Source organism: Cryptotermes secundus, unplaced genomic scaffold (genome assembly GCF_002891405.2).
Source record: "Cryptotermes secundus unplaced genomic scaffold, Csec_1.0 scaffold560, whole genome shotgun sequence".
NCBI lineage: Eukaryota > Metazoa > Arthropoda > Insecta > Blattodea > Kalotermitidae > Cryptotermes > Cryptotermes secundus.
The window spans coordinates 1,028,971-1,048,161 of record NW_019729218.1 but is presented as its reverse complement, the minus strand read 5'-3'; the positions used below and the strand labels follow the sequence as shown (position 1 = coordinate 1,048,161).

Here is a 19,191-nt window from a genome sequence, read left to right as displayed (position 1 = left end):
TGGGAAGTTCTAGAATAGCTGCACAACTGGCAGCTTCTGTCTCCGGTACATAGATCCGGGGCCGACCGCATAGAAAACACCTCCTCCAACAGTTATTCCATTGTTGTATTTTTCTCCTCCAATAATTCCTCCACTGTTTCGTCAACCTCTGTTGCCGCAGGAACAGTTGGCTAGGTTGCTGTAACCTAGCAATGGATGTCTTCTCTGGTTCTGTTATCCTGGCTTTCATGTGATGTGTCTCAATATAATGCGAAGAGTTGAATGCGCGACCTTGAAGTGAATAAAATCCGTTCGTCCTTCCCATAGGCAGTTTGCGTGCTGCTTCAGCTGACCCAGTAGACCGTCGTTATTCGCTGAAGGCCTAATTTAAAATTTATTTCATAAACGTGAAATAGGCATCAAAATACGATATGACACATGCATGAATGTTGGAAATGAGACATGTATTTAATGAAATGTGGTCCATTTTGAAATTAGGAGACGACCTCTAGTGGTCGGCTTATCCTTTCGTAGCTATGGGCCAGCGTAAGGACATGAAGCAGGATTATTGATCTATGTCCCTTTACACTTACTCTACTCCTTGGTATTTACTTATAACTTAGGATGTTTGACTAGAGGTGGAGTGAAGGGAGAATTTGTGGAGTGGAGAGTCACTCGTTTGCTTCCACTTTGCTGTTTACTGGGCCATCTCGTCAGCTCTGTTTGAGAAAGCGCTCCCAGGAAAAGAAGACTTCTGAAGCGACTGATGTCCAGGTTTTCCTCTGTGCTTGTTCACCCAAGGGAATCCCACCCCTGTCTTTCTGTCTCTTTCTCATCCCGTCTGTGTTTACTTCCACCCGTGATGCTTTGCGGCCCGATAGCAACCGAGCCCGCCGAGTGACTCAGACGGAACTGCTGTACAAGGACGTCGCGAACGTCAAGGACTTCCTTGTCTCCGACAATAAGTTACTATCCAAATCGCAGCGTAATCTTTTATGCGGCAGATAAATTAATTCAGACAGCATTGCCTTCAATATGGAGCTTTGTGACCAAAAACAAAACAATAAACACCATGGTCAACATCAGTTCTTCATATTTAGTTCTTATTTTTTTAATTCTAGCCTCATACATATTTTTTTTTCCTTGGCACTACAGCCCCAGTGGGCCTAGGCCTACCTCCATGAACTTCTCCGTTCACTTCGGTTTTTCTAGATCTTACACATTCGGTAGGACTCCTTGGGCGGGTGATCAGCTCGTCGCAAGGCCTCTACCTGTACACAAAGACAGATAAACGCACACACACAAACTAAACATCCATGACCTGAGTGGGATTCGAGACCCCCCCCATTTCCCGGTTTCCAAGCGAGCGAAGACAGTGCATGCCTCAGACCGCTCGGCTACCGTGACCGGCAGTGTATAAGAATAATATATAAGAATTCAGTTCGTACCTCACAGGAAACAGATCCGAACCCACGATCCCGGTTTCCAAGCGAGCGAAGAGAGTACATGCCTCAGACCGCTCGGCTACCGTGACCGGCGTCATACATAAATAGTTCACCGTATTTATATGATGCAGTTTTGGTGACCGGATAATGGTGCTAAGATAAATGATAGAGAATAATAACTGAAATCCTGACTGAAACTCACATGGAGATTTATCTGTTTTCATGTGCTGCTAATCGAGCCTGTATTGAAAATAGTATCCGTGGTTACTTCCATGTTTCCAGGTTTCCCAAGCTTCAAGTGCTCTGTATTCATACTTTCCGGCAGGGAATGAGTACTCTGAAGAGGCCAGTCTCTCGCAGCACTCGACTTAATGAAGCTTACGGATGACAGCAGCGCATATCCCGGGCAGCGGCAGAAATATGAGGTATTTTGAAATCAACGTACATAGTAAAAGTGCATGATGTCATCACGTAATGAGCAAGTATGAAAACGATTTATCTGAATCCACAACAAAAGGCGTAATGTATACGTATTCACTCTTTAAATAATTTAGGATTGAATGTACCCATAAGAACATGATAGTTTTTTAAATGAAGAAATTTTGCTGCGGTTTGTTTATTATATTAATGTAAATTTTGGGAGCCCCCAGTAGTGCATTTGGTAATGAAGAAAGCAGTCTTCTGGGATTTGGCGCCGTGTATATGTGGTGTTAACCGACGTTTCGGAGAAACGTCAGTTAACATCACATATACACGGCGCCAAATCTCAGAAGACTGCTTTCTTCATAGTCACCGCCGTGAAAGCCTCAAATCTTACATAGTGTATTTGGTAGATTAGTATTTTACAGTTTCCTTCCAAATCATTTCCGATTCATGATTCATCTATCATCTACTGACAGTATCATACGGTAATATAACAACCTCCTCTTACTCCTAGACGAATTCGGTGGTTATGTCACGAAAAAGCGAAAAAAAAATAGGATTTGTTTATTTTGACACCTACCCTGAACACTTGCCTACACATCAGTATTTTAAGTCAACAAATCAAGATTTTAGTATATTAAAATGGGGAGTTCTTAAAGTTACTAGCACGTAATGGAGACACACGCTTTTCCTCGCATGCAGTGGCCTGATCATGTGCGGAATATGAAAGCTTCCTGGTAATGTTGTGGTCTGGGAACAAAGATCTCGCAGGGGAAGTCCCGAGCTGTAATACAGGATATTCGGATGCGAGAAATAAACCAGTGTAATCAGTGAGACAATAATAATAAAAAGCATGTCTCTTACATAGCTCCATATATGGGTTAACTGTTATTACATACTACCCCATTTATGAATGATGGAGCATAGTCACCAGGCACTCGCATAGAAATTGTGATTCTTTCAAGGTTTCTAAGCATGAACTCTTTCTTTACTGGTTAATGGAACAAGACTGTATTTGAAGTTGGAGGGAAATTACGTCACCTTATTGCAATTCAAAATGTAATTTTTATGAGAATTTTAATGAGCCGCCCCGGCCTATAAAATAAGGAATAAAAGCCGTAAAGTCGAATTTCATGTTACACAGACTTGAAGTTCTACAGATCTTGTGCCCTTAATGGCTATTAAGTAATACAAATTTATAATCCGGCAATAAACATAATGTAGGCAATGAATTATCTCGTTGATCTCATGCGCAAACAGTCATAAACTTGAATCCTAGCCGAGACAGAGTTTCCATTACTTGTAATTATAAATATGTTAACAATTATTATCATTATTATTAACTAACTCCATAGGGATGAGCCCTTGTTGAGAAACCTCAAGTTGTGCAGCTGCTCAAGAACTATCCAAAATTTTATGGAATCCGAAGGTTCATTACCTGTTCACACTACCCAACAATATCTCTCTTAGATCCATTTTAATATTATCCACCCACACAAACACACACACACATCTTTATCTTCCTAATGCTCTCTTTCCTTCTGGTTTTCCATTCGAAATCCTGTATTTATTCCTCTTTCCTCATTTATTCTAAATGCCCTGCCAACCTCATCCTCCTTGACTTGATCATTTTAATTATACTTGGAGAAGTACAAGTTATGAAGCTCCTCATTATGCAGTTTTCTCCAACCTCCTGTCACTTCATCTCTCTTCGGTCCAAATATTCTCCTCAACACTCCGCTCTCAAACACCCTCAGTCTATGTTCCTCACTTAATGTCAGAAACCAAGTTTCACACCCATACAGAACCACAGGCTTGTAAGCAACATTAAGGAAGAAATGTCCCGTGTAAGTATGTCTGAATTTCCCACCGTCGCAAGAACATCAGAAGATGTCGAAAACAGAATCCAGTAACTTACTAATGATGAGGTAATATTTACGTCACTAATTAGTGACGTAATCGTAAATTATAATTTACGATGATGCAGCCTTCTTCACACAGTAGATGGAGTACAGCTGGACCAGTGGAGCACTGAGGTTGAGGGCCCTCCTGTGTATTTCGCTCTACTTCCATTTTGGGGCTCAACGGGGGTGGAGAAGTTGGGGGAGAGAGACCGCAACTGTAGGAAGATATATCGTTTGGGGTAGGACTGCAACAGAAGGCCTATGTTTTCCTTCACTGTTGTCAGAAAAACAGAACTTTAGTGGTTCTGTATTTCAACGTCCTGTTGCAAATCTTTAATTAAACGTCTATGTATCCAGTCAGTCAATATTGCAACAATTGTTGATTCACCATTTAACACTTAAGACAACATGTTTCGGCCATAGATGGCCATCTTCAGGTGTCTTAACGCGTCCAAACTGTTGCATTGCTTTGATGTGTGCTAAAACCGCAGGTTGCAGTCCACTTAAAATAACATAAATAAATTAATTAATTATCTGGATCTGTAGACAGGAAATCTGACCACTAGACCTCAGAGGCGGTCTTTCAGTTATTATAAGAAATTTCAAGAAATTCTTCCGTTATATATTTCTGTAGTCCAGACGAAATACACAAGCGCACTCTTGTTTGATAAATAAAACAGTATTGTCTTCCTTGAAGGAAGTACCTAATACATCTTGATCCTAGTGTACTGCAAGGCTGAGCAAAGCCTGTGAGATCCATACGTTTTCGTGGGAGTTATTTCATTATTTTGTCTGGTGTATCGTACATTTCTCCAACTTAAGTTCTCGGTTTAACAACAGCAACTCTCTCACTGCAGGCGCGATAAGTTGTAAGACCTGAACCCAAAGGCAGTGAACAAACGATGGGCTAAAGTACGAAAACAAAGGAAAAGAGGAATAATATACAGACAAAAAGGAAGACGATGGTGTAGCCATAACTTGAGATTTTTTTAGTGGAGGAAACACAAAATTAAATTCTGTAGAAAGCAGCTGTGGATGGTGAGAGACCGAAATGTAATTACTGGGGGGAATGTTTGGGCCTTCTCCCTCCTTTGTGATTATATTTCTTGTGACTTTAAAATGCAACCCTTTGCCTCTTATGTGTGAAAGCTCTGTACCATTCAATAGGGCCTATTAGTTTACAGTGGATTCAAATATTGAGTTCCATCAGGGGTGTCCAATTCTATGTTAGTAGTCGGGAAACAATAGAAACCGTCTTTTGGTATAGTTCGGTTTCAGGTTCATTTTACGGCTTTGCCAATAAAATTGTAGGATGATTGATGAATAATGAATGGGAAAGGATTTGAAAGGAAGGGTTAGTGAGTCCTATCTATGTACGGTCAGATAATTTGTTCGGAGGGACTGAGGAAACCTTCTGAAACGTCAGGATAATCTGTGTCCTGTCCAGCAAGCAACTTCCGTGTACAAATCTAGAATGTTATCGTTACATTAACTTGCTTCGTGACTTTATTTTAGAACACAGAATGAAATGTATAAACTGCACAAATATTATTTTATTTTATTGCTAGTGGGTGGGACTAAGTCCCTTGTACTGCGGCCACTCCTGGCCTACTGTACCAGCCCCAGATGATAGGTGGGGATGATTGTGGAGCAATTGGTGGAATGGAGATTGACAGGGGAAACTGAAGTACTCGGAGAAAACTGCCCCAGCGCCACTTTGTCCACCACAAATCCCACTTGACCAGACCCGGAATGGAATCCGGGCCACCGCGATGGGAAGCCAGCGACTAACCGCTTGAGCAACCGGACAAATAACTGAGAAGTGGTATCTTACCATCTACGTATATTTCATCTCTGAATACTCAAGAGATATTGATTATATTTTATATTGGCAGTCTCGACAAATTCAGTATTTGCTATCACTTACTAGTGGATATCTCTTACTTATAATAAAATTGTGTTGTTACTATTAATATCCTACGTGTTAATTGAAAAAAAATGCTCGTATTCTAAAATGTCATACTTGATAGCATAACTAGTTTACAGATGTAATGGTTTTATATACTAAAGAATGCTCTTACCACATCGAGCAGAGCCCTCCTTGAGAAGCCTACAGTCGCTTAGCTACGCTTGAAATTAACCGCCTTTTATGTGACTCCAAAATTCATCATCATATGCGCAAGAGTTACTCATTGAACTCTCGAATTAATTTAATATTTTCACAACCTCAAACTCCATTGCGTCAATATCCCTTTAGTTAGACCTGGTTCATGCTGGTTATTTTCTCAGCTGACTCATCGACCATGAAGACAGAGTCAGTATGTTTCTCCGAAACGTCGGTAAGCTTCTACTGGAGTAAAAAGTAAAGTAAAGGTATCCCGTGTAACAAGCCGTGGAGGCCCATATGATTGTGAGATGCTGGGGCTCCCACGTTTTCTAAATAATCGACTCACAGTTAGCGGTGAGGTTTTCAGCCTTACGCGCCGGCCGCCCTTTACCCCCAAAAATATTCCTGGTACTCATTTCTGTTATAGGCTGAGTCGGCCCCAGGGCCATAGTGCGACTGGAAGGATTAGGTACATTGAAAAAAATCGGGATTTGATCCCGCGACCTTCCGGCTTGTAGCATAGTGCCTCAACCAACTATGCTACCGCGTGCCCCCCTTTTTGTATTATATAATTTTATATCAAAGAATAATTTTATGTTAATTTTAGGTTCAGATTTAAAATTAAAATTAACACACTGCATAGATGCTTCTTTGTATTATATCGAAATAAATAATCCCATTAATTATGTGTTTTTAATTAACATAATGGAAAAAAATTAGCTCACATGTTTATTACACAGTATCCTGTGAATTATAATTTTGCCAAAATAAACATTAAAGCCATTGGTTAACAAGTTTAAAGGGAATTAGTTAATTAATTAATTACTGTATGTTCATCATACAAACAAATAAATAAAGGGCAGAGCCGAAGGGGGGGGGGTCATATGAAGTTTTGTCCGCAGAGAAACTCTGTGCCCTCAGGCCGCAACCCTCTTCCGCACTGTTGACCTGAAAACCCAATCTGAATATGTGCGGTTACTAAAGGCATTAAAGAAAACATATTCTAAAATTATTTCCTCACTTTGTGGGTCTATTATTACCTTCTTCATCTTTTTATCGAGAGAAGAAGTGACTAAGGCACATGATTTGCAATTGAAACGTACGTTTATAAATTTTGAAAATCAACCCGTAATCAGTCATTCTGAATATAGGTTCTTAGGTTTTAAACCGGTGGTTATGAAGAGTTATATCATCTTGAGTATAGCGTCATGTAGTCCACTGAAATTCAAATTTGACCAGCTTTGCTTGTTGCCTGTGACACGTAAATTTCTTCTTTGTCTTATTTTTCGTCTCTGAAGATGGAGGCATTATGTTTTTCCGGAAAGTCGGTTGAATTTGAAAGTTATATCCTAGAAGATATTGTGTTTTTCGTGTGTTTACTCAAGTTTTTTTTCCCCCTTGACACTACAGCCCCAGTGGGCCTACGCCTACCTCCATGAACTTCTCCGTTCACTTAGGTTTTTCTAGATCTTACACATTCGGTAGGACTCCTTGGGCGGGTGATCAGCTCGTCGCAAGGCCTCTACCTGTACACAAACACAAGAAAAAGCACACAAACATCCATGCTCGGAGTGGGATTCGAACGTTTACTCAAGTACCGAATTAGAAAGAAGAATGTTAATTACTGTATGTCTAATCGAATTTTACACAACCCTTTCTAAATGACTGTCACTTCCCAATGGATTGAGCGGGAATTAAAATCTACTTGAGGGGCTACAACCACATCTCCCTGCAGTTAACCATTCATTGCAATCAACTCTGAGAGAAATTGACAGATTTCCCATTTGTGTGATTGGCCTACGATCTGTTTCTTTTTGTTCCTCTAGCAAGTAAATTGGATCAGAAACCAGCTTCATGTTATATGTATGATATTAGAAAAACCGGCAGGATTTGGATAAAGATTAATATATTCTATATTAAGTACACTTTCAACCTTCCGACAAGGTAGGCAATTTCCAGAGACGCCGAGGAGAAATTGAACAAAGTCGTAACAATTGGCAATGTTGAAGAATTGCTTAAGAAATTGAAACTTTGCGAGGAAAGTTACCGACATTATTTTCAGCACATTATGAATATTAATTAAAGGTAAAATTGTCCCTGTTCTTAAATAACCAAGAACTACGCCATGAAGACAGGCTGGAAAGTGGAAACACTCGTATATCTCCACTATTCTTGACGTCGGCATTAGTGGAGGTGAGTGGTCAGTTTGCTGCACCCCCCGACCCCCCAGAGAAATTTCCCTCGGTACCTCCTGGAATGTAGGCTGTGTGCCCCTGGAGTCTGTCTGGACGCTGTGGAGGGGAGAAAATTTTGCACTGTTGCGAATTAAACCCGGGCCGTCCAGCCTGTTACCCGTCTCTACATCAACTGAGCTATCCAGATTCCAAATTAATAGAATCCAAAAGTTCAACACAGCTAATATCCAAGCCCTGTCATTTTACTTAATTCTGACCGGTACTAACCGCTTCCAAAGGCCGCGCCATAGCTCAAGCGGTTAGTCGCTGTCTTCCCACCGCGGCGGCCCCGGTTCGATACTGGGTCTGTTTAAGTGGGATTTGTGGTAGAAAAAGTGACGATGGGGCAGGTTTTCTCCGAGTCCTTCGGATTCCCCTTGCAAATCTTCTTTCCAACAATTGCTCCACAATCACCCTTACCTAACGTCTGGGGCTAGTACAATAGGCCAGAAGTGGCCGCAGTTCAAGGGACTTAGTGCCACCCTTCTAGCATTAAAAAAACCGCTTCCAATCCTCAAACTCTTAAATCTATCTATCAATCTACTTTAATATTATCCTCTCATCATCGTCTCGGCCTTACAAGTTAGCATTTTTCGAGAGATGATATTTATTATATTTCTCTCAAAACAAAACTGTTTCCAGCAACTGGAAATACTGTCTAGGACGACATGTTTCGACACATGTGTGCCATCTTCAGGTATGGTTGTTAGTTATAATTATTCTGTCATGTGCTTTTCGTATAAACCGAGTTGAACCTTCCGTGTCTTATACACAACATATGCTTATATATTTCAAGAGACTTCCTCATCAGAATTCTATAAACATTTTTCTCGCTTCCATCCTACACAAACACCAGACTTCAGTACAGCAGCTTTACTAGGAGACCTGTGGAAATCCAGACGGTTGTCTTTTCATAAACCCAAAAGCTTCCAACATCTTAATTTTGTTTGTGTGTTCAGATGTTTTCCTGCGCACTTTGTTTTCGAGCATCTGTAGTTCACGTTCTTTCACCAAAGTTAAGGACAATGGCTCAGACCGACACAAAATAACTGGCAAAGATATTTTTTCATATATTTCGATCTCTTTTAAAGTAAGCGAGATAATAACGTTTTTAAAACAAATATTTTAACAAGAATGTAACAGGAAGTAAAACGCTTTAAAATTCCTTGCTTTCTGTTAATATAAATTTGTTTCATATCATGCTTCCTAGAAATGAAATTAAATCTCATTAAAAGAAAATAATTAAGTCTCGAAAGCGAACAAAATATATAGGCCTATAGACGCGTTTAATGCTCTACGGAATAAGCTATAAAAGAAATGCATAAAGGCAGGACCAGAACAAAGACAGAGAATACAGTAAGATGTGACGTCACTGTATCAAATGCTGTTAGACGGAGAGAACAAGAAAGAAAACAAATAAAGAGAACACGATAGGGGGATATAAACTTTGATAAACACGATGGAAATTTGTTACCCTGCAACAGTAATGTGAAGAGGTATCATGAACTTCTGGCGTTTGGATTCTGTTATAAATACAGGGGAGAATGTAACCCTATTGCATATGTAACATTATTAGCTAAAGGAACTGCCTGCATGAAATGGAATATATTCTCGTGCCTTCGGAATTTAGGTATGAGAAGATTTCAGAAAACCTAAATTTTGTTACATGTAAGGGGGTACGCGTGACAAAAATAACGGGTTCTTGATCGGATGATTGGATTTACTGGCATTTCGGTTACAATTTTTCTTAATTACAATTAATACAGCGCTATCGCTGATTTACATGATTTGCAGTTCACCGTTACACAAGCACTATGATTCTCAGGTTCACTAGTTGTCTCCTGACAACGGACCTCAACACAGAAACTATCACTTCAAATCATTACGAAGTCTTCTTTGGCCCATTTCTCCAGTTCTATCGTCAGCCTATCTCTTGTCTCTCTATTCTTGACTCTGTATTAATTTCTGCGTCAATTCTTTCAATTGAGCTAACAAAGTCAAAGTCGAAATCAAAGTTACTTTAATACTGGCAGTTTACCGCCAATCTTGGCGTCAAGCCCCTTGATACCCACGATCAGAGATTTCTTCCCCCCAACTGAACCCTTCAGGTATTAGTCCTAATGTAACATCCTCTCTGACGAGAAGATGGGTTTGTCTCTTATGAACACGCTTGGCCTTTCATCTAGTATATATTTGGCACATATAGCGTGTTCTTTGAAAAATTCTTGCTTTTGCACTATGCAATATTCCTCTGTCAGTACAGGCCTTGCAGAGCAGATCACGCCTAGATTACATATCTTATGCTACAACGGCAGTCTAATCACTGAACTGGCTACAAGTGGGCTCGCGTTATATAGCCGCCGCACGGACCAACGCACAGAAAACACAGCTTCCTCTATTATTGTATGACGCTTCTGTTGGAGTTACCATGTGATCGCCATCCAGCCAGTTCATTGGTGCTCTGACTGCAGCCTAGCAACGAGCAGCAATATTCGTCCATCGAGAACACAGATTCCATTATATTGTTGCATGATGCGTGTGTTGAAAAGTGTTTACCGAGCTGTTGCCTAGCAATGTTTTGATCAAATCCGTTACAATATTTAATTGAATACTTCTGCTAAGCGCATATGAAGTACCTCATTTTCTGAACCCAGTCTATAATAAGGAGTGTGAGTAGCTTTTCTGGCTGTTATATTATAATAGGCGTTGCATGTCCCTTCAGGATAATGCGTATTTTGTATGTGTAACACCGTCTGCCTCCTCTGTTCCCTTGTGGCGAAGCAAAGACGTGGAGGAACCTAGCTTCCTCGTTACAGGCTTGTGACACTGCAACGGCAAATGCTGGAAGGCTTCGTAGAATGCTTTTGATCAGTTCGGTCACTGGTCCGTGTGAAGCACGAGGGTGGACAGTCAGAATTCACTGTCCTGTTACACTGCCCAATCTCAGTGCCCTAATTCTGTCATTAATAACAGAAGTAGTAGACCTGACTGATTCCATATAACAGGCATCCCTAACCTGAAATTTTATATCCGTGTAGCTTAATCTTCCCCATGCCTATTACTACATAGCCCTTATAGTTGGAGTTCATTAGGTTCTGGTCTATGGCTAGGCAAACTTGACCCTCGAAAGAAATTCATTAGTTAGACTTGAAATGATTCTGACGATGGTGTATACTGTACTTCTTCTGGCTTATTTTGGACTTAATCCATCGTCTGATATATAAAAGACAAAAGACCACGACGTTTCGGAGACTGAGTAGGTTTATCCTTCCCTACCCATCTGAAGACGGAGACAGATCCAGTCTCCGAAACGTCGTGGTCTTTTGTCTTTTACATACCAGACGATGGATGAAGTCCAAAACAAGCCAATAGAAGTACAATTTCATTAGTGTATTTATATTATTAATAATTTAATCCTTATCTGCTTACTTCCTCATATTTAATATGGGAAAACTGTTATAATGGAAACAATTAACTAAATAAATTAATAATTAGGAGTGTTGACGAACTTGTAAGTTCTATGGTCCAGCAGCCACCCTACGTTTATATCATAATAATAAACATCTTCAACATCCTTTCCGCTGTTAGACCAAATGGAAACTGTTATAAATATTATAAAGTATAAGGTCTTGATATGTTAATGTTAAGAATTGTGTAAATAATGTATTAATGCACTTCTCATTATTAATCATCACGACGTGACATAGGTAATGGAACTTGTTCCTTCTTCCAGTGCGCAATCCTTATTTCCAAGGTTATTCTTTGTCGGCGTCCTTTTGGATTAAACTGTACAACATATTTAGCGTTTTTCATACGTCACCAGAATTTCCAGCTGGCTAATATCAGTTAAGTATGTTAGTTATCGTAACTACCTGCCTACCTACCTTAAAATTGTACGTTTAATTTTTCTTTAATGGTAACTATTTCTATTTTGTTTTCAATAATAAATTGTGAACGATTTTCTTTGTGAAAAAGAGAAAGGCGAGAAGCGAAATCTTAAAAATGTATGCTAAATTAATATTTGTTAGTTGAACGCAGCCTATAAGCAAATATTTATGCCGAGCTTAGGCTAGTGACTTACTGAGAAGATTTCAAAGAGACGGCTGTTGCCTAACTCTGGAATACCTTCACTCAGCAACAAGAAAAATATCGCATTCTTGTATTCCAAGATGCAGTCACTTGACAAAGTTCCTATCCTTATCTCATGTTTACTTTTGTGTATACATCACAAATCACATAGAAACGATGCCTCCAGTCAATCTTCGTTGAAGTGGGAACTTTTTACCGAACTGTTACCTAGCAACGATACGCATGCAGACCCACAGACTCACATTTGATAAGATATGGACCGCACAGAAAATGACGCGTCTAACAATTATTCTATGTTTGCGTGTATTCCTTGCCGCAGAAATCTGTTTACGGAACCGTTGACCATCAATGACAGGAAGTTTACACTTTACAGGGCCTTTTGCCTAATAACGACAGGACGGATTCACTTACAGACACACAGACTGATGGAAAAGATTTATGAAATGCGCCTTGAGATGGACTCAGGTGCCATGATATGCATACCAGATTTCATAAAGATTAGTTCAGGCATTCAAAAGTTGACAGAGATAGATTAACAGACGCACAGACAACATTATGATCACATAAGCCTATTTTTTTAAAAATAAGGGAAGTTGGCTGCTAACTAATAGCCTGTTTCTAACGCTACCCCAATTTTCTGCTATGCAGTTTTTTTTTCGAATGATTCGGCAGGCAGGAAAAGCGAGCTGAATGCGCTGATTACCGGGGGACACTTCAAAGCGGCCAAGGCTGACTGTCAACTCTGGCATAACGAGGCACCAAGGCAGGAAACAGGAGCCGCTGCGGGCACACCATTAACGAGATGGCGGTGCACACCACGCCGTCCCGAGGCCCTGATCCCCGTGCGGGAATGCTAGACGAGCGGTTACTGCTCATTGATTGCATCTATTATGGAAACTTGGCCTCTGGAGAGGAGACCGCGCAGGAGAAATGAGCACCAGATGAGATCTAACCAACGAATGTACTAATTAAGAGACTAATGAATCAATCTGGGGCACGCGGTAGCGCAGTTGGTTGAGGCACTATGCTACAAGTCTGAAGGTCGCGGGTTCTATTCGCGACGAAGTCATTGGTTTTTTCAATTGATCTTCCAGCCTCACTATAGCTCTGGAGTTGACTTAGTCTCTAACAGAAATGAGTACCAGGAATCTTCTTTGGGGTAAAGGCCGGCGTGTAAGGCTGATAACTTCACATATTGTCAATGAAAAATCCGTCGAGTGTAACAATGTTTTTAGGTCACTTATTTATCTCACTTGCCTTACATGTTTCGGTTCAAGAGAAACCATCATCAGAGGCACGTATTACAAACACATGAAAACACTGGCGTTGTTTAATGTACACAGTATGTAAGCTGCGTGGACGCTGCTACAGGTGTCGAAGTGTAAAAGCACAACACTTTCTAGTAGCATTGAATGCACGTACAACTCTTGCATTCCATCTGAAAATTGCCCTCAAATTGAGCCGTCAATGTTAAAATATTTAAAAGTTTAAAACATTTAAAGTAAAATGTTCGGCTCCTTCTTGTTGATTCGTCCCGATGATGGGAAATGTCAACTTGAGGTTGTGTAGGCTTATGGTCGGATGTTTCTTACGCGTTGTGTGTTGTGTACTGCCAATATTTTAAATATTTAAATATTTTAACACTGACGGCTCAATTTGAGGGCAATTTTCAGATGGAATGCAAGAGTTGTACGTGCATTCAATGCTACTAGAAAGTGTTGTGCTTTTACACTTCGACACCTGTAGCAGCGTCCACGCAGCTTACATACTGTGTACATTAAACAACGCCAGTGTTTTCATGTGTTTGTAATACGTGCCTCTGATGATGGTTTCTCTTGAACCGAAACATGTAAGGCAAGTGAGATAAATAAGTGACCTAAAAACATTGTTACACTCGACGGATTTTTCATTGACAATTTGTGATTGATAGTGTAACGGACCAAATATGAAACAATTCAAAAACACTGACAACCTCACCTCCATCCGTGATCTGATTATCTAGAGAATGTGGGAACCTCGAAGTCTCACAATCCTACAGACTTCTACTGCCCGTTGCATGGATAGATTTACCTTACCTTAACCACCAATCTACAAACTAACCAACCGGTTATTCGGGATTACTGGGTTTTTGTACTTTGTACATCATCCAGTATTCTAAATAACACAAGAGAACTATTTTAAATACAAAGTTCAAAAACCCAGTAACCCCAAGTGTCATACACCATCGTCAGATCCCTTTAGAATATTCTCCTTTTATATCTCTTACGTCAGAATTAACTTAGAGTTTGTAGGACTCCTTAGATTGGGGATCAGCCCAGTCGCAATGCCGCTATCTACACAGGATAACACAAACATAGAACAGATGCACAGAGACATCCATTACTCGAATGGAATTCAAACCCATGATCCCAGTGTTTGAAAGTTAGAGGACGGTTCATGCCTCAGACCGCGCGGCCACTGTAGTCGGCTCCGTCGGCTCTTCATAATCGAACCAACCAGCTAGCTGGCTGTGTGGTGAGTGAGAGTTACTCAGCTGATGAAAAAATTCCCTAAATGAAGAGTTATAACTCTTTGGGATATAACTCCGTCTAGTCCCTTGAAACCCAACCGACGCTTCAGAAACACGTATCTCCTCGATCTTCAGGGTCGAAGAATACTCTTCCCAGAAAATAGTAATCTTCACAACTGGCGCTTCGAGAACCTCATATCCTACAGTTCGATAAACTGTATAAATTTTAATATTACCCTGTTCATAAAGTCTGCTATTCCGTAAAATCCGGAGATATTCTAAACCGCATCTTTGTTGTTTCCTTATATAAAAAAAGGCAAAGATATTCCTGCCAAAGTGTAACAGGCCGTGGAGGCCCATAGGGTTCTGACACGTCGAGGCACCCATATTTTCTGGACAATCGGCTCACAGATGGCGGTGAGGTTGATAGCCTTATGCGCCGGCCGCCCTTTTCCCCAGGAAAATTCCTAGTACTCATTTCTGCTAGAGGCTGAATCGACCCCAGGGCCATAGTGCGGCTGGAAGGATTAGATCAATTGAAAACTCCAGTGACCTCATCGGAAATCGTATCTGCGAGCTTCCTACTTGTAGCATAGTGCCTCAACGAACTACGCTACCTCGTGCCCCTACCCGAAGCGCATTCATTCACAAAATCCCGCTCTGAATTCTATTGCAGTCATTTCAACGGAGTTCACATCCCCACATTCTATTTCTCCCAGATCTAGTTTAATGTTGAGGGTACTTACGTTTGGGATATAACGTCGTGTAGTCCGTTGAAAGCAAACCGATTTTTCGGAGGAACATATCGCTTCCATCCTCAGGGTCAAAAATAATCCTAGCAAGAAACCAGCAATGCCACGTGTTTTAATGCTGGTTTCGTGTTTGGCTTATTATTCAAACTTCATGAAGGAGACGATATATTAATTCCTCCGAAACGTCTGTTGGTTTTTTCAACGGACTACACGGCGTTATATCCCAGAAAATAGAACTCTTTATAACTGACGCTGTGAGAACCTGAAATCCTGTTTTTAATATTATCCCCCTACCTAAGTTTGTTCCTTATAGTCCGGTGCTGTGACTAAATTTACATGCACTTCTCATTTTCACATGCGTGCTGCATACTTCACCAACCTAAACCTTTATTTGACCAGCTTAATAATAGATCCTAAAGGGTTCTGACGATGGTGGATGACACACAGAATTACTGGGTTTTTGGATTTTTTCAATTTTCCGGAATTCTAAGTAATAGGGGACAAGACGTTTCGGAAACTGGATCTATTTCCGTCTTCAGGTAAGAAAGGAAGACACCTACTCAGTTGGGCATCTTAGAAAGAGCTAATCTCAATAACCGGACAACTCCTGTTGAATTTACCCAGCTATGAAGTTCATTTTATGTAATTTATTTAATTTAATTCCAATTCTGATAACTTTCTGAATGAACACCCAGCTACGAGCTTACTTAGGGCCCTGTATGAGGGTGTTTTGTTTGTGTAATTTCTGGGTATGAGTCTCTTTCATGTCACAGTGGAAGCCAGAGGTTCATTGAGAGTCTAATTACGCAATAAGCAGATATCAAACAGTGATGAATAAACACGATTTTACGTCCGCAATAAAACTCTGTGTACAAATGAACTGAAATGACATTCAGAATTTTCTCTGTCATGATTACGCCTGAATTAATTTTAACTAGCACATTATGAATAAGTATTGGTTTGCTGGCGTATTCATTTTACAGCTCAGTTCCAAACGCATCTAAAAAAAACAATATTCTTTATATGCAGTGATTTTAAATAGAACCAATGTGTATTAAACAAAATTTTATTGTTGAAATTCCAAATGCATGTCACTGTTTCTCCCTAATGCAAATAATTAAATCTATTAGCCAAATATATTCCGTGTGTGGTTTCGATTCAATCGCTATTTCTAATGACCAGTGACGGAGATATTAGGTACCTGATGTAGTCCACCGTAAGGGCCGCGCCACAGCTCAAGCGGTTAGTCGCTGGCTTCCCACCGTGGCGGCCCGGGTTCGATCCCTGGTCTGCTCAAGTGGGATTTGTGGTGGACAAAGTGGCGCTGGGGCAGGTTTTCCCCGAGTACTTCGGTTTCCCCTGCCAAATCTTCATTCCACCAATTGCTCCACAATCACCCTCACCTATCTGGTACAACAGGCCAGAAGTGGCCGCAGTACAAGGGACTTAGTCCCACCCCACTAGCAAAAAAAAAAATTAGTCCACCGTACAGAGCAGATGTTCTGTATTTATGTTCGTGAGGTAACAGTTAAACGACGGCTTCGTTGCCGGATGCCCTAACCAAATTCCACGTGTCTTTCATCTCCATCCTTGCACTTTGCTTGTTGATTGCTTTGTTGTTCAATTCAGTGAAGAAGGAAGGAATACATTCCTCCGAAAGGACAGTAAATTTCTATCAGATTGCACGGAGTTACTTCCCAGAAGGCAGTATTGTTTGAGGTCCCCACGTTGAGAACCCACAATGACACATTTAACTGTAATGTGCAAGCCTAGGATAAGGTAAAATTGTCCTTGTGCTCAGCGAATTTAAGCACTGCGCCATGAAGGCGTATGGGGGAGTGGATGTATAGATCCATATTTTCTTGACTTCGGCATTAGTTGGAGATGAGTGGTCAGCTTCACGCCCCAGCAACTTTATCCCCAGGGAAACAGCCCCCGGTACCATTCCCAGTGAGCTTGTTTTATTTTCAGATACAAATGAATAGATGTAAACTGTTTCTGCATCTGCTTTGCCGCTCCGAATATCACATGAATCAATCTATGCTTATCAGTAGGTTGATGATGAATTATCAACGTAAATGTGTAAGCAATAAAATTTACGTATGTAGATTATATCAGTAGTGAATAGGAAATTAATTTAACCTCAGTACTCAAATCTGCAGTTTCATTTACCTTTTGTATTTATTTATAATATCAAAATTCTTGCCTACTAATTCATCACTTATTGAGATTACATACTATATAATAATTTAAAACCACTTCAAAGTGAGACAATTGAAGTAGAAACGAGTTGTTGGCAGATATGTCGTTTATTCACAAAAATGTACTAGTATTCTTTTATTATTTGTTTATACATTGTCTATAGAAGTTGTAAATCTCAAGTCTTTCAACATGTTTTACGTATATTGTTTTATATTCATAATAATATGTTGTAGATTTCAGTGTTCTTACTGTATATCAGTTTTTCTGAAATATTATTTTTATAACTATTTGTATACATACAGATAACTGCTGAAATATTTCATTATACCAAAACCCCCCGGTATTGTTTATAACATATATTTTTAATAAATAACAATAAAATAGCTTATATCCATAATTAGAAAGATTTATGATAGTTTCAAATCAATAGATTAAATTTAAATTATCTCTTATATAATGTGTGAGGATCTTAGTTTGGACTTTATCAACCATCTTAGTGCCAAACATAAAAATGGCATTTTGTTTAACCATCATCAAATAACGTTAAATTAGTTAATCTGAGGTAGGATTGCGAAAGTCAGTTTATATTCACACTGCACTTTTTGATGTGCATAAGGCCTAGAAAAAGAAAGTGGATAAAGAGTGCATAGAAAAGGAAGAAAAAAAAGAGAAAATGAAAAGAGTTTTCAGGATTGGACCTGTCCCTTCTTTAGCTTAACAATATCTCTTCAGCTGTTCCATCTCTGATTTTCATACAAATTTTCTCACAATTTCTGCATATATATTCTTATACACCTCCATTTTTTTATTTATGTTTTAAATTTGTTATGTATTATATAACTTCCGGCTTCCTTCCATGAAGTCTGTCAGTTATGCTGAGTTTTACATCGTTTTATTTCCGTTGTGTTCAGAAATATTTAAATTTTCTCCAATATATTTTCCGTGGCTTTACTCCTTCGCCATGTTCGCGATCCCCAATTCAGAGGAAATTTCTTTTTATCTGCTTCTTCGACAGTCACTTCTCACAGCCACAATTGCCGTCTAAAATGCTCTTTGTTTTATAACAAAATAACCGTGTATCGTGACACCTAACACGAATCAGCTAGTTCAATATAGTACTTCAAAATACTGCGAAAGTTAAGCGTCTGGGAACTAATAATTGAAGTTCGTGACGAAATCAGGTGAGAAATAAAGCCTGGAAATGCTGTAATTATTAAGTTCAAAAACTGTTTAATCTCCTTCACTTTCCAACTATGTTGTTAAAATAGTGAAATCCAGAAGAGAGTGAAAGTTGGGTACGAGGCTAGTCGAAGGAAAGGGAACGAATACTGCGGTGAAGAGATGTGCTGGGAAGCATCCATCTTGTTTACGGAAAACGAGGTTTGACGTCAAAATTAAGATGGATCTTAGCCGATCTTATGGAGGTAGTTTGTGCCAATCGGATGTGAATGAAACTGGTCTAGGAGTGTGCCTTCACAGGTAGCTTCATAACGTGTTACTGTTCCTCAAACGTAGTGTTTGTCTGTTTATTTATTTAAGCATAATTC

At 39.8% G+C, this 19,191-nt stretch overlaps 1 protein-coding gene across 3 annotated transcripts in view; it reads left to right on the top strand.

Moving 5' to 3' along the window:
- LOC111865522 overlaps window positions 1-19,191 on the top strand; it is a 254,438-nt gene that overhangs the window by 168,515 nt on the left and 66,732 nt on the right. For 2 of the 3 annotated variants that reach the window (XR_002842984.2, XR_002842985.2), the window contains exon 4: window positions 1,707-1,849. The gene's annotated coding sequence lies outside the window, so the exon portion shown is untranslated. Of the gene's footprint in view, window positions 1-1,706; window positions 1,850-12,853; window positions 12,906-19,191 lie in introns of those variants that run through there. The other variant, XR_004513134.1, reaches the window with a different exon arrangement.